This window comes from Lichenostomus cassidix, chromosome 5 (assembly GCF_008360975.1).
Source record: "Lichenostomus cassidix isolate B80296 chromosome 5, HeHo_3.0, whole genome shotgun sequence".
In the NCBI taxonomy this organism is placed as follows: Eukaryota; Metazoa; Chordata; class Aves; order Passeriformes; family Meliphagidae; genus Lichenostomus; species Lichenostomus cassidix.
Window position 1 is genome coordinate 53,213,439 of NC_139486.1, and position 16,225 is coordinate 53,229,663.

The window sequence follows — 16,225 nt, forward strand, 5'->3', positions numbered from 1 at the left end:
ACAGTGTTCCTTTCACGGATTATCAAAGTAAGGGAGAAATTAACATTGTGATACTCACTTGCCTACCACCTAATTCTATTTTGACATTTCCTGGTTATTAAATGTTGACAGTATTCCAGATAGCAATCCAAATTCCTGCAATTGCTTTCAAAAATTTAAGGACTCCATAGTGCACAGAGGCTCTCAAATGGCTGCCTGATTTTAACATTTCAAGCCTTTGGGAACAGAAATACAATCCTTTATCTAATATTTAATATTCCTTTAGTTCTGCCCCAGATGCTGATAGAAATAGCAGATGGAGCAGTCTTGCATACACTTTCCTTCACTTTGCTAGTGAACTGACACATTCAGATTTCTCTTTTGTTGGCAAACCCCAGTAGCCAAACCTATACTCTATTAATAAATTCAGTCTGGTTTCTGCAGTATCATTAGATGCCAGTAATTGCCCAATCTACAACAGTAGGTGCCCTAAAATACTGTGAACCCCACTGGTATCTAATTATTTACCTGAAGCCAAATTCAGCTGTTAAACCCATGAAAACATTTTCCCAGTACTAATTTTCACCAGAGGTACTTCCTATGTCAAATAACCAAGCTGCTGATCTTTACTTCCACTCCCCACTATCAATTATTTTGACACCAGGATACAAAAGGCTGTGATTTAGAGGAAAGGGGAGCATATTAAAAACATGCAGAAAGCCTGCTTTTAAAGCATGTTTTCACACCAGTACTCTACACCCAAGCATTATTTTGTTCAGAGGAGAAAAACAGAAAAAGGAGGAGGTTTGATTGACCAATTAGAATTAACCAGCACTTTTCAAACATTGACTAATAGCTGCTATACATTGAAAAGTTGGCAAACCAGACCTTATTCCTAGATATAGGTAATTGCTATCAAAAGATTGCTAATTTCAAGGAAATACTGCACCCCTACAAAGTGCAGACCAAGACAAATGATGTTACAGTATTAGCTATAGGATAAGGTATAAATTATTTACCAAGCTTGATTCACATACACAGTTCTTCACAGCTGAGCATGCAAATGAGATCATCACATCAGATCATTCCACACAATCATATGATTACTAATTTCATATCCAATTAGTTCATCAGTGTCTGTAACTGCATTATTTCAAGGTACAGATCTGCTAATATTCTTGTTTACATATTTTGCAGACAGCTAGTACATTTTTGAAGTCTATTTAAATACTTCATATGGAATTGAAAAACCCAATATTTTTATGTTTCAGATATAAAGGTAAGGCCATATGCTCATAACAAAGGTTTTCATCTGATTGAAGAAAAATACCTGCAACTTCTATCTTTCTGCCATTTGTAAAGTATAAATGGTGCTGTGTTACAAATGAGAGGGATTTTTGTTAAATATCATTCAAGATGTTTCAATATTTGTTTGACAGAGGGTGGACAGCAAATGCAGAGCAGCCTTTTACTTAAGTCCTCACAGTTACTACCATTAAGCCTTAGGTAACAATCAAATTGCTGCTGCTGCTATATTTGGTAGATTCAGGTAAAAATTTAAGAAGATTCTATTCAATACCAAATAGAATTTCTACTGAGGTTATATTCAACACACTGTTCTAATTTGCAGTTTCTATGACTACTGGAGCAGCACTAATTTCTTCAAATGAAAAGGAAACAGAACTCAATTTTTATATTTAAACAAGAACAGGCACACTTTTCTTTGAAGGCTGTTCCAGCAGATAGACCATATATACATCTACACATATATATCTCTATTTTAATGCAAAAATACACCATATAGATTCAATTTCAAAGATTTAACAAAGCAGAGAAAAGCACAATTAATTCTAACTATGCTTTTTCTATGCAACATCTCAACATTTTAGCCAGTATTGAAAGAATTGCACTTTACCTTTTAAAAATATTCACTATGAACCATGTGAATTTCTATAGTTATATGAAATAAAACAATAAAAAAGAGCAGCATAAATATTGTGTTTCTTTGTCAAAGAGTTTCCTATACATCCTACATGATTATGAGGCTTAGGATCTTTTTTCCTTTCACACTTACACCTGTTATTTAACTTGAACTCCCTGAACCCAACACAGAGAAGCACTAATATCTATGCAGCTGTTGTGAGATTATGACTCAGTGTATTGATTTCAGTGGTACCAGTGATACATTTGTGTAATGCCTTTTCTAGTAACTCGAGTTCCCTGAAATATATATTGTGGTCTTAGCCACAAAAAGTCTAAAGGCACCAGAAAATCCCACTGCCAGAATAAGCAAGATTCATCACACCCACTGAAGGTATTTGTAACTGAAGAAACTGGTTATTTTCTGTATCCTATATCAGCACTGGACAGCCTGGACAGCTGCTGGTCAGAGAATGAGTTCTGGATAACCACAGAGCTGCCCAGCAAACCAGCACAACATCCTTGTTTCATGCCAGCTCACCTGCCTAGTCTCCCTTCAAATATATTTTACGTCAATCCATCAATATGTCTGTAAAATCAACACTTTTCAAGGCACTGCTGTTCTTCCAGAAAAACAACAGCTGGGTTTAAAATTAAGTGCCAGAAAATACATTGGGAATTCATTTTCTGATTTAAGTCAAAACATTACTGCATCCATCCTGTTCTCTCTAGTAATTCTATTGTCTCAGCTTTCCTTTGTGTTAAATTATTTCTTTTCCTTGAAAAACCCTTCAGAGGGAGCAGGAAATACAAAAAACATCTTGCCAGGCACAGTGGAGGAAGGTTCTCATTTGTTTCAGTTGGGTAGCTATGTGGAGACAGCCTTTCTTACCTTTCTTGGCTGTCCCAAGGAAGAGAAAGATGAAGGCCAGTCATCCCAAGAAAATACAGTTACACCACATTTGGAATCACTGCTCCACACAATGGAGCACTTCGAGTTCAATCAGTTGTTCTGAAATCACTCCGAAGACAGGTCTGGGCAAGCTAAAAGCAAATTTAAAAAATTGTTTAAAAATTTAAAAACAGATAAAAATAAACACATTCATTGGGAAACAAACAAAAGGAAAACTCACATATGTGGCCTTCCATGGACATTAATGGTAAATGGTTCAGAGTAAGCTGCCTAAATTTTATCTATTTTGGGGAAAATTAAAATAAAACTCCTCTGCCTTATATTCTTGTCCCTCTCCCATCTTCCCATCATTGCATACCCAAAACCAAGAGTGGGTTGTATGATTTTGGTCCATATTATTCTCTCATGTGCCATTTCCCACTTGCTGATGGTGAGATAACATGCAATTGATTCTTTTTTCTTGGTCTGCTCTGATGGACAGAAAACTTGATGAATGCATTGGAGCATTCTGTCCACTTGATTATGTCCATCCATCAGCCTTATTCCAACTAAAGTGGAAAAGCAGCATTTAGCAAGAACTGTCCATAGTCTTACCCCTTCTGAGAGTGCTCAGAGAAGAAACTCTCTGCAACTGATATTTGTAACAGTGTGAGTCCATTACAAACACTGAAGTATTCTCTTCCAACAAAAACAGCCTTAATCAGAGAAATTTCCCTGTTTTTACAGATTATTAGCAATATATTCTTATGCTGCCATCAAGAACAATCAAAATATCAAAGTATATCTGCACATGGAGACCAGGTTAATAAGTCCATTAAGACTTACATCTTAAGCCTTTTCCCCCCATGTAATTTATACAAGTCATGGCAAAATCCACACCTTTCAAAATGCTTGCCATGAGCATTTGAGCCTCAATCCACCGAACACCTGTTTACAACATCAGAACTGTCCCATTGATTTTAGGCATACACATTAAACATCTTTTGTTGGATTGGAAACTTGTAACTTACTTTTTTCAGCAAAATCCCTTTCACTGGTTTTCAAATAGCTCTTGGATCTGCCAATTCTTTGGAGAATGAATCAGATAAGGATAACCACTTGCTCTGGGGAAGAAGGCTACTGGGTTTGCCTGCATGACATGTAATACATGAACCCATTTAACACCATCCTGATTATGTTTCCAAGATACACACATTTTGCTAGCATGGGCTTATCTCTGGCTCAAGGCCTAAACATAATTAAGGCTCTAGGGTAGAAATGGAAGAGCTGTCTTTAAGCATTGCAATGGAAACACAATGAATAAGAAGGTAGGAATCTTGACAAATATGAAATACAAGAAGTTATCAGGCAACAATGGCATGTTGTAAGCATGACGTGATTTGTTTGTATAGCAGCTAATGGAAGGATTCACACAGCCAAGTCCCTTATTCAGGAGTCAAAAAGAATAAAACTGACTACTGACTGGGATTTACCACCTTAGAAATAAAAATAAATTAATGTGAAAAGCATGTGTTATTAATTACAGTTAAAAATAACTAAACATGTAATTTCTGAGATCCATCTATTAAAGGTGATGTTACACTTTATGCCAAACAAATCCTTAGATTCTCCCCACTTCATTAAAAAACTTAATACTGGAATTTCATGGGCAGGGAAAGCTATGACTCTGCAGGAGAGGCAAAGACAAAAATCAAAACTCAAAGAAAAACAGTAAAAGAAGTTGTGAAATCAATCAGTCAAATGGTTTACATTAGGATAAACAATTTTGCCCAGTGTGGACTCAAAATGGGAGATGACTTCCAGTTGGTACAAACATTGCTCTAGATATATTTCAAGAGCATCAAGTGTCTCCTGTGAATTTTTGTAGCCACATGGCAGAACATCATCTAAACCCCAGCATCATGGGGATGAATGTGAATCCTGTGCTCCTTACTCCAAGTGCTGAACCACATGTATTATTTGATATTTCCCTACAATGTGAGGGAGAAGACCAGCAACAACCTCATGCCAGGACCTTTCCATCCTGCAAAGATGGAACCCCCTTGCCCCACTTCCCGTAGAGAGGCACCAAGAGGGGGATTTAACAGAGCTCCACACCATAGTGCTGCCCATGGTAGATTCTATGGAAATCAGACACTTTCCCACAGATCCCTTTGTGAATTGGCCATTACAGCACCACCGAGCTTCTGCACAGCCACAGAGGAGTCCCAGGTCCCTGTGAAAAGAGTATACAAGGTCATTGCCAGTTTCACTTTGGAAAATGAGATTTAAACTCTATTTCTGTGCTTTAACATCTGATAGCCACAGGGTTCATTGTTTGCGTAAACTGTTACACATCTTAAAATTAACAGAGAATTTTGTTGTAGACAATTATATCAAGAAAAATTATCACCAATATCTTGAAAGTGGTAGAGAAGAAAACACAAAGTATCCTCAGAATTCCAACTTCCTAATCTTATCAGGCTTTTCTTATGAAGAAATCCAGAAAGTCTGTTTCAATCTATTTGCTTAATTGTTTTAGCAAAGAAAAAATGGATGAAAAGTGTTATCTAGAGAGCCATCACCAAATCTGGGTTCAGACAAATCTATCCCACTTATCTGGTTCTACTGAAACATTTATGAGTGCTCTGAATATGAGAAAAGGAATTTCTGATTAAGGGAATCCTCATGAGAAAGTGGAGGTCTCAGAGAGCAGAAAGATCTTGAAAATCCCAAACACAGATTATAACCCTGCACAGACAATTCATAAACTGATAGGGCCATTCCCACCTGACAGCATATTTCATCAGTCCAGAGAGGTTATCATCTACTACATTTGAACAATTTAGCATGCCAAACTAATTTGGGAATGATGGCAGTGGGATTATGCCATTTTGAACTATTAGATGGGAGAAAACATGAATTTATTCAACTCCAGTAGACAAAAATTATTTTAAGTCCATTCAGGACAAATCTAATTCAAACTTTAAATTCCCAAGAATTTACAGCTGCTACAACTGACCAAATTTCTGTAATCTGAGGTTCTGCAAACTGAGTGAGCCTAGGTACGACAAGGTTTCTTGCAAGCAGCTATTGATATTTCAGCAGCTATGTTACAATCTCTTAGAACCTGCTGCTGATGCTATGATCATCTTGTTGCTTGTACTGTGCTCTGTATTCTGCAGTGTGTGTCCTCTATATGTGTGTCACAGACAAATTATTCAGTACTGTTGACCTTCATGAGGTACAGAGTAAAATGGCCAGCAAGTCCCACATTATATTTACAGTAGGAGGCCAACAGGTTCACTCTTTAATGAATCATTCCAGTACCAGTGATTTATCAAAACCAATCTGCTTGCTAGTTTTGATTCCAAAGACACCCTTTCTTGGCTGCCACAGTTCAGAGTGCCTGAAGTAGAGCATGTTTTGTGTTATGATGATACAGCTGAAAACTGTAGGCAGGAAAATAGAAAACAAAAATGGAACTTCAGTTAAAATTAAGCTTTAATTTCCATTTCACACACTGGTGATACTACTGCCCCTGAACATGTATTTTCTACTTTTTCTCTCTCTGTTCTTTCCTTGAATTTTTGTGGTCTGATTGCCCAAATAGCTATTTTTAACAAGACTTAATATCTTCTAGCATCTCTCTCCAGGAGAGTCTTTTGCAAAATTAACAAGGAAAAAACAGTGGAATGTAATCATAACACACAGAGACTGAGTGATAAATCCTTGAACTCAAGCAATCCACAAATGCCTGCCCAGGTTTCCTTCTTGGTATCATTACAGACCAAATTATACTAGAGGTGAGAAATTCCAAATTGTTCCCACCATCATTTAGTTCAAGAGAGACAAATACCTTTAGACTAACACCCTGTCTCTGGCTCTGTGACAGATGCTTAGCCTGGAGAAAAGGAGGCTGAGGGAGGAACTTCTCTCCAGTAGTCCATACAAGTTTGTAAGAGAATTCACATTATTCTATTGTTTTCTTGTTCATTATTATACTTTATTTCTGTATAAAAGTGCCTAATATAGTGTCCAGAAAAAGACCAGAAATTGTCCAGAAAAAGTTGTATTTACTGAGGAAGAGATACATTACTGATACCTAGATAAAATACAGATTTCACTGATGAGATCTATTTTTATAAAATTCAAATTATTATTATGCTTGCAATTCTTAAATTATTTCAGGGAGAGTGTCAACATCATAAAATGCAGGAAACAATAATGAGAGGCCCTCTTGCATCTGTGATAGCACCATAAATTATTTTTGATGAACGAGGCAGGCTTCCAAAACTTCCTTTCAGAAATCCAAGCCAATAGTCAGATTGAATAAAATCAAGCTTGGCTCAGTGGCAGGCAGTTACAGTCTGGGGAAAAGAGCTTCAGTTTCCCTTTCCTTTCCCAGGACACTTTTGCTCAATAGCACAAACCCAGAGGACCCAGGCTGTTAGCTCACAAAGCCATCTGCTTTTTAATCTTCTGTGGGAACCATATGAGTACTTAACTAAGTGCTATTCTCCTTCAGTCAGCTTCCTAGGCCCAGATTTCTGCAGCTTTTCCTCCATGAATATATTTAAATCTAAGCAGCTTTCCCATGCCTGTCTTGTCTTTACTCAGCAGTTTAGTAGTTTGAAGGATAGACAGATGAATTTTTTCTTTTAAATAAGAGCTGCCTATAGTACACGTTTAGAGGGTGAGAATGAAAAAAAGCTTGTGTTGTTCATGTCAAACAAATGAAAACAGCACATCCCACTTTTGTTTCTGTCTTTGGCACAAGAAAGCAGCCACAGTCTCTTAGAGACAGCAGTGAACTTTATTACTGTTACCTTTTGTAAGTTCTCTAATTTCAATTGCTGGTCATTCCCTGTTCTTCACTTTCACAGTACCAGTAAGCAGCACAAGGACACGTGAGCCACAGAAATCCAAAACAGCCATTCAAAACACAGAACACTAATCTTTAAAAATTCATGTCTACAGTTCTTAAGAACTTCATATCTCTCCACTGGCTTTGACAGACAGTAGCTTTCTTCTACATCATTTTTGAAGCAAATCAGGAGGAACAGCATCTAGGCTTTTTGGCTGTGTCTCTGCCCTGCAACATCTGCCTGAGCTGACATTCTCCCCAACAGGAGCACAAGTTTCCAATGCAGATCTGCCACATCAATGGGACAGCAAGGGAGGTAAGTTTTGCAACATGTACCAGAACATAAATAAATAAATTGACTTACTCAAATCTATATTGCTCTTCTGCAATTGTCACCTTGGTGTAACAAATAGTGACATGGTGGACATAAAAGTCCTTGCATTCACTTTGTTTCTTCTCTTACTATCTGGTAACATTCAAATAAATTATTTTTTTCATTGTTACAATTCATCTCACAAAGTTTCTGTATTGCCTTTATCCTATTTTTTCCCCAATGCTGTTAAACTTTTAACATATGTGAAAACAGTTGTTGAACTTTTAACATATGTGAAAACAGATGTTATTTGCTCAGCCCTACGTACCTCTAAAATCCCAACTGAAAAAATCTGAAAACAAAACTAAACCCATGGGTTTGGCTACAAATAAGCACAGACTGACCTACAGTGATACATGTATGAAATAAGAAGCTGATGTTAAGTTTTTTACAAGTGCATCAGGACCAGTGATTCACAAGTCAACAAAAGATGGTAAATATCTATAGTTTTTGAAAAGGTATAAACGGGTTCTGTTCTGAACACCCAGTGACAGTTTCAGTTATACACCATTTTACGGATCTGATCACAGAGAATAAATGGATCATTCTGAAAGAGCTTAGGGAAAAGAATAAAGCATATCTAAGAATTATTAGGAATGTCTGTTTGAGAAGAAAACTTCAGAACAGTTATGGATAAACTGTATTCTTCAGAGAAACAGCAACACCATTTACATCATCAGCAAGGTTTAAACATAAATAACATCTCTGGATGAGATATTGACTTACAGCAAGCAGTGGCAAATAACAGCACTTACTCCTCCAGATGTGCACTCATGCACCTACATTTTCTTCCCTGTATTATCCTCAGAGTTCACACAGGCCTATGGGATCTACCCTAAGATCTAAACAATATGCAGGAAACTAAGTTGCCACATTAAATTTGAATGCTTTCAATTCTCAGCAGTGCCAGAAACAAAAGGAAAGATTCCTGATTAGAGTAATACAGTGAAAGTACAACAAAGGATGACTGAGGGGACATTAATGGGGATAGAGAAAGAAGGCATAAACTGTCTCAGAAAATGCCTTTTCCATCAGTATCAACAAAACCATTTTTAAGCAGATGGCTCCTTTACATTTCCAAAATAATGCTGCATGGCCTAACAAGAAGAGCCATGGAAGTGACTCCCCGCTGTTATGACTGTGAGGGAAATGCATTCTTTCCATGTTATATAGAGAGACTTGGACAGAAACACTTCTTAAAACAACAGGAAGGTGAAGATATATACTGGTTTTAAATGTATCCCAGAAACTAGGAATGGCTGCAAGCACAGAAACTAAATGCAGGGCTTATATAAACGCTTTTCCACAGCTCTGTGTTTGCCTTGTACAGATCTAACGCACATAGGGCAGAATTCCAGACCTATTGCTTTGCTCCCATCTCCATCCCTTAGCAAATAAGGAATAGATCCCAGTTCTTGAAAATGGTGTGAAACAGTGCTGCTTTTGACCAACTGGTTGTGGTCAGCTACAATCAGCACTGGAAAAAGTCAGTTTTGTGTCATCAGTTACGCATGTATTATAAAATGTTATCTGTTCCCACAGACTGAATTCAACAATAATTGCATTTGATTCTCGCTCAAATCTATAATGTTTCTCCAGGGACATTACAAAAAACAATTATAACTTTAGGATACACTATAAATTATAAGGAGAGGAAGCAAGGAGAATTCATGTTACCATGAAATAAAGTAGAAATGCTATACCAAGGAAATAAATGAGTCTGAAATAATGCAGATAGAAAAGGCATTTGTGCACTTGCTTTGTTTTTCTGGTGATTGCTTGGGAACTTTCTTAATTTCATTCATGTCAATTATTCTTAAATTTCTGCTGCCATTAATGGCCATGAGCAAGGAGCTCCAGACTGTCAATAGCTCACAGCATTTTTCCAGAAAATCATTTCCAATTCTTAATTTAAGTCTGGCCATTACTTGGTTGAAGAAAGAAACTAATCTTTTCATTTATTTTGTACTTATTTCAGTCTCTCTGAGGAACTAATCATATGTGAGTATTTAGAGGTCTTGTATCTCATTTAATAAGGAATTAGTCTCTATGGGGTAAAGAAGTCCAGAAATAAAGAGGAAATCCAAAGCTTGGAGAAATTTTAAGTTCAGGATAAAAATCTCTCAGTCTGTAAAACTACATATCAAAAGCACATGTGGTATAATTTGAAAGTCAGTTCATCATTAGAGCTGCATTATACAATGATGCATAAACTTATTTTTGCATAAGCCATGGAATATTGGATCTTACTTTCACAGATCATCAGAACTGAAGGATGTCTGGTTCAATTATTTCTCAGAGATTTTCTGCAGGTATATCATAACCCATAAATGTCACTTATCAAAATGCAATTACATCGCCTCTTTGCCAACATCAGTTTTTGTCCTAATCTGCATTCCATTTTCTGTCCTGCTCTAATCCCTTTTTCTTTCACCCCACTTTCTTTTCCTTACTCCTTATTAAGCCACCAGACTGCAATAGTTCAGTGCACATTAGTAGCCACTCAGCACCAGCTGAAATGCTGTGAATGAGAGTGGCAGCAGAGCTGGCACACAGCTCCTCTCTGGGGCAGGAACTCCTGGCAAGAACCGGAATGCAGAAGGGTGATAGCAGAACTCCTAACTGCTCCTACTAAATCACCCAAATCCAACTGTCAAAGTCCCCAAATTGCCTGGTGCATCTCCAAAATACGAGTCCAGGTTTTGGAAGCAGAAGAGCCAACAACAATGACACCCAAAGGGAGCTTTCCTTCAGAGTCATTTGCTCAAATTCTGACACGGTGACTGCAGCCAGCATCAAAGACAGCTCTGAGCTGGCTCTGGTACCTGTCCAGGACACGAAAAAGCCTCAATGCCACTGCCCACTGAGGCTGTCCTCACTGACTACCTCAAGAGAACAGCAAGTTCCTAAAACCACAGGGTGCTTTGGAAAAAGAAAACAGTCCTTGTGTGCTAGGGAAACACAACTCTGAGCAGTCAACATTTCTTCAATAGTGACAAAGTGTCCCAGGGTGCATTGTGGAAGCAGAGGGAAGGGAAAAATCTTTTTCCTGACTCTCCACAAGTTTCAGATTGCCCTCACTGCCCTCTCCTCTCATATCCTTTGGGACAGGCAACATTGCCTAAATGACTGGAGAAACAACTCATCTACAGAGCATTTGCCTCCAGGCTGGTAGATGTAATGTGGAAAGCGAAGAAAACTTCCCTTTCTGTAGGACAGGGAAAGATACCAAGAATTTCAGGAGAGAGGCTTTTCCAAAATAACTGCTCTGTCTGTATAAACATATTTGAACCTATGCAGAGTGGAAAAAAAAATATCTCACACAATAGGAATCTGCTCAGCTTTCAGTATAGGCAGTTCCTTTCCATCCCAGAATATGCTCATGTAAACAACTCTTAAGGATTTTTAGATTTTGTCACAGATACACTATATGGAGAAAAACTACATCATTAAGACATCTTTATTCTGCAATAAAATCTAAGCATTTGATAAGAATTAGAGCATATTCTGTAGGTGATTGACTATAAAGAATCTTGTCAACATTGCTCCAGTGCATATCTAATGCAGAGACACTTCCTAAAACATTCAAAATCAACATCAAACCATGTCACAGCAATTATAAAAGCTTTTATAATTGACTAATTTCCCAAGAGTTTATGAAGCAGGTGCTAATACAAAAGTTCAAATTCTCAGGTCTACCTCCCAGCAGTCATTAAAAAAAAGAAGTGAAGTTAATATAAGTGTACTGAAATACCCACAAGAAGAAGCAGGAAAGATGGACAACACTAACTCGATATTGGAGATGCTGATGCACTGTGAGTATAGAAAAATCCATTTTCAAGACAAAAAAATCCATTTGCAAGAGGATGCTTGCACCAGCTGCTCTGTGCTTACAATCTGTAAGTAATCTTACTCATACATGCCTAAATACTTATGGATATTTATTTTTCCTCCACAGTAATTACTAGTTTTATTGAACGGAGACTGATCATCTTACAAGTACTAAAATACAAGTGCATCTAAAAAAAACCAAAAACCTCTGCTCCTGCACTGCAGTTGTAACATTGGCTTTATACCTCAAGAAAGCCACAGAGAAGTGTTAACAGTTTGTTTTCTTAAAAACCTAGCACCTAGCTTGTTAATCAAGCACCTAGCTTTCATCAGCACGAAGCTAGCGCTTGCTAACATTTTAGAAAAGATAAACTACCTTAATATATTTGATTCAACAAAGTACTCAAATGTGAAATCCAAATTCCTTGGTACTATAGCAAACTACACAAACACACATTTCTTCCCATCAATCCCTAAATATGACTAAAAGCAGAAGAAACACATCTAAATGTCTAAAATCCCTTTTGAAATACTGAAATCAATAATATGAACCTTTCTGCAAGAATTGTTACCTATAGTCCAGTGAAAACATCTAGACAGGTTTTTTTTAGACTGTTATTCAATTTTAGAGTAGCTTATTTTTCAAGTACAGCAGATGCTGTGACTTAATAGGTTACTACTGTGTGTATTTAATCTTCTCTGTTGTTTCAATGTCTTTTTCTGAGAGATTTACAGGAAAATTCTTAAAAAGCTTTGGTTTCAGTCTTGTGGATTAAAAAATTATTTTGCAATACAGTATTACTAGAATGGCCTTGGAATGCATTTCTATAAGGAATATTCTTTTCCCCAACCATCCATCCATGTGCCTGGCACACAGACACAAACATTTATGTTCTATAAAGGCCCAGGTGTCCACCCAGCTTGCTGTAGCTGCAGAAGCCTCTTAGAGAGCCATCTATAACCACAGCTGTATACCTGGTAATCAAACCAGCACCATCAGGAACTTCCTCTTTCACCAGCTTTGATAGAAAGCATGATCAATATAAAAGATGAGAAGCAGACAATCTTTCCTTCCTCTGATCTTTTTTCTAACATAATAACAGGCTACCTAGCAAGTACTGTTTGTTTCTCTCTCCTGGATGTAGCTCAGCAGATGAGCAAAGCTATGAGAGCTCTAAAATGATAGAGGAAGGTAACAAAACATAAGTTCTGGCTCCTGGTGCACAATTTTTTTTATTTTTTTTTTAAGAGCTTAAGCCCAGGGCTTATGAAATTTTTGCTCTGAGTAGATCCCGAATCTGTGCACATCAATGTGATGTCATTCAAGGGTGCCATAAAAATTCAAGGCAGAGTTTAAATCTTAGAAACATTAAATAAACAGTACTTTAACACAGCAGTTCCCAAATCATACAGATTTATAGAAAGAGGTTTAAAGATAAAACATCACTAGGTTCTCCTGTGTTTCCTTTTGCTAAGCAGCTCTGACTGTCAGTAAGATATAAGGCAAATTTACCAGAAGAGAAACCACTAGAAATGTCCTGAAGTGCACAGAATAGGATTCTATGGAAAGGCAGCAATCCAGAATTGTCTGAGAATTAGGCCTCTAAAGAGCATCTCAGAGATTATGCTGTTTCTTTCACAGATAGAATTTGTTCATGGGCAAACATGGGAAACAAGTGGCTTCTTAAGACTCATGACAAAGAATGCCAAGGACATAAACACAAAGCTCCTCTGTCATGATGTTCCTGTTCTGGGAATAAGCAAAGCATGAATATTCTGAGGTTTTCTGATCTGGTATCCTTCTATGGCTTTCTACTCATTTCAAGGTTTATAATTAAAATAGAAACCAATTATATCTTACTTTTTGCCTACATCATCATTAACCCACTTTCCTTACAAATTAAAGGCACTGATGCAGGATTTTATGTTTTTAATTATGCTAATTTTTTAATTCTCTTGGATCTTTTACCTTTCTTGCAGAAATTAGTTGCTTGCATTACTTTTAGTATCATCTCTCCTGAGAGGTGATCCAGTAGGTGAGTTATTTTTAATAATGCTCAGGTGTCAACTTTCTTTTGAAGCTTATGCAGCACTCACAATCCCAACTGCAAGGAAAGTGTTGGCACATCTAGATCTGGTATGGTTTTAAAAGAATGCTATCAACTTAAGATTCATAGTGAGCCACATCCAGGAAATACAAGTTTCTCTCTACTTAAACCAGAAGACAGAAAAAGAACGACAGAAGAAATGAGAGGAAGAGTACCAGGGAGGAGGGACAAGATTCAATGATGACTTGATGGGGATGAGCTGAGAACAGATGATGAGAACAACAAAATGGAACAAAATGCAGCAGGATTAGGGAAAACACTAAAAGCAATTTAAAAAAAAACAAGCCCCCCCGGAAGAATCTGAAATGTGGAAAAGTGAAAAAAAGCTAAAAAAATATTTCTTCACATTGCTTATTGGTTCAAAGGGTATTTTAATAAAAATGAATGGAAGAAAGGTGCATATCTGAGTCCCATGCTCTGGACACAGAGGTATCTGCACTGATCTACCTGAGGAATAAAGCTCCTTCATCTAGAAGACCAAAGCTTTTCCTATGAGGTGTTTCAACACTGAGTCCTATTGATAAGTACTGTCACTACAGTGTTTAAAAGTTAACAGGGGTTTTTTTTCCTAATTTGTCCTAAAGGGTACTGAAGTGGGTAGGGGGTTGGTTTCTTTCACTTCAGAATCTTGGAGGAAAACACTTACAGCATTCAAAGTCCTAAAGCAATTCAGCTGCAATATGAAAACTGGAAATGAAGTATCTATGCAATTGAAATGAAGGAATTTTTCCATTACAATTCATTGTAAGAAGATGCTTTTGTTCACATAGGTTGGACTTGGACTTGATGATTTTGGAGGTCTTTTCCAATGTAATGATTCCGTGGCACTACATTCTGAAACTAACACCTTCAGGAAATTCCAGGACACCAGGTGTGTCTGCATGATCCAGCAGTGAGCCCAAAGGAGGGGTGGGGGGCTGATGTGCTGCACTCCATTATGCTTTCAGGGCCCATGTCCAGCCTGTACCTTTACCCACAATGAAGTCGTGTAGTCACAATGCAAACTCATCCCCAAAAGAACCCCTCAAGCTCCTATCACTCACCCCAGGGCCCTGCAGCTCCTCTCCCAGCTCTCAGCATCACAGACAATGCCATCAAATAGAGGCTGTGCCATTCTGACAGCACGCTCAGCGCAGTTTTCAGCCTGCTTTATGTGAGGAGAGGTGGCACATGTCAATCTGGGTGACAAGCCATCCAAAATTTTAAATATTGCTCTGACATCAATCCCATCTATGAGGTTTAACTGCTCCAGCCTTCTCCTGGTAAAAAAATAAGGATTTATCCCACAAGAAGTATAATGGCTAGTAGGAAGTACATGCCAGAGTAATTACACCATTTGATAGATCTTGAGAAAACACCCACTCTCTTCTAACTAGTTCTATAATACTTCACACACCCAGAAGTGTCTCTGTCTGCAGAAAGGACATCAGTATATTCTTGTAGCCACAAAAACATATGTACAACAGCCATGGAGAGGATAAAATGGGATAAACTATAGGATTACCTTGGAGATTGTAACAAATTAGGACCCAAGGACACACAAGACAGAGAGAGGTAGAAGCTTCTGAGGGTCATGCAAGTTTCAGAGTTGAACAAAATACTATCAAGTTTAAACACTGCTTAGGTTTCCTAGGAAAAGTATCCTGCTAGTTTCCTGAGTCTCCACTTTCCAGTGCATATTAGGACATACTAAATTAATATCTAACTTAGATCAGCTACTTGCTTTGTTTTCCCTCTGGAAGTATTAAGGAAGTGTCAGTGCCTAAAAAATGTAGCTGAAGAGATCTAAAGTAAATTCCTGGTCAAATACTAGGCTTCATTCATCTTCTTCCTGTGGTCCTTTTCAAAAAAAGGACTCTAGAAAAGTCTTTTGGGAACACAATAAAGAACATGCAAGCAATAACAGAACTGATAAATTGTTTATGAAAAAGTGAAGGGATAACATCCCCAAATGCCAATCTATGAACATAATAAATACACTCAATTTTAAAACAGACAATGAGGTAACTGCCATAGCCAAGCCAGTGGGAAAATGTGAATTATGACTGGCAGAAAGCAAGTCTGGGTTTCTTTAGTTTTGCACGTTTAAGAATTGTTAAGATTCACTGAACTTTACACAGTCATGGCACTGTATAATTATTTTCTCTCTACCCGACATTCTGATTTTAGACACATTAAAACATTCAAATAAACCAGAATTGTACATAAACTTTAAGTGCTTAAAGGGATTTTGTTCAGTACTTTGTGAGTAAAAC

At 37.5% G+C, this 16,225-nt stretch overlaps 1 long non-coding RNA gene across 3 annotated transcripts in view; it reads right to left on the reverse strand.

Annotated features, from left to right (window-relative positions):
• LOC146436662 (uncharacterized) overlaps window positions 1–16,225 on the reverse strand; it is a 117,657-nt gene that overhangs the window by 25,145 nt on the left and 76,287 nt on the right. For all 3 annotated transcript variants that reach the window (XR_014852927.1, XR_014852925.1, XR_014852926.1), the window contains one exon: window positions 2,792–2,943. This is a non-coding gene — a long non-coding RNA (uncharacterized LOC146436662). The remainder of the gene's footprint in view (window positions 1–2,791; window positions 2,944–16,225) is intronic.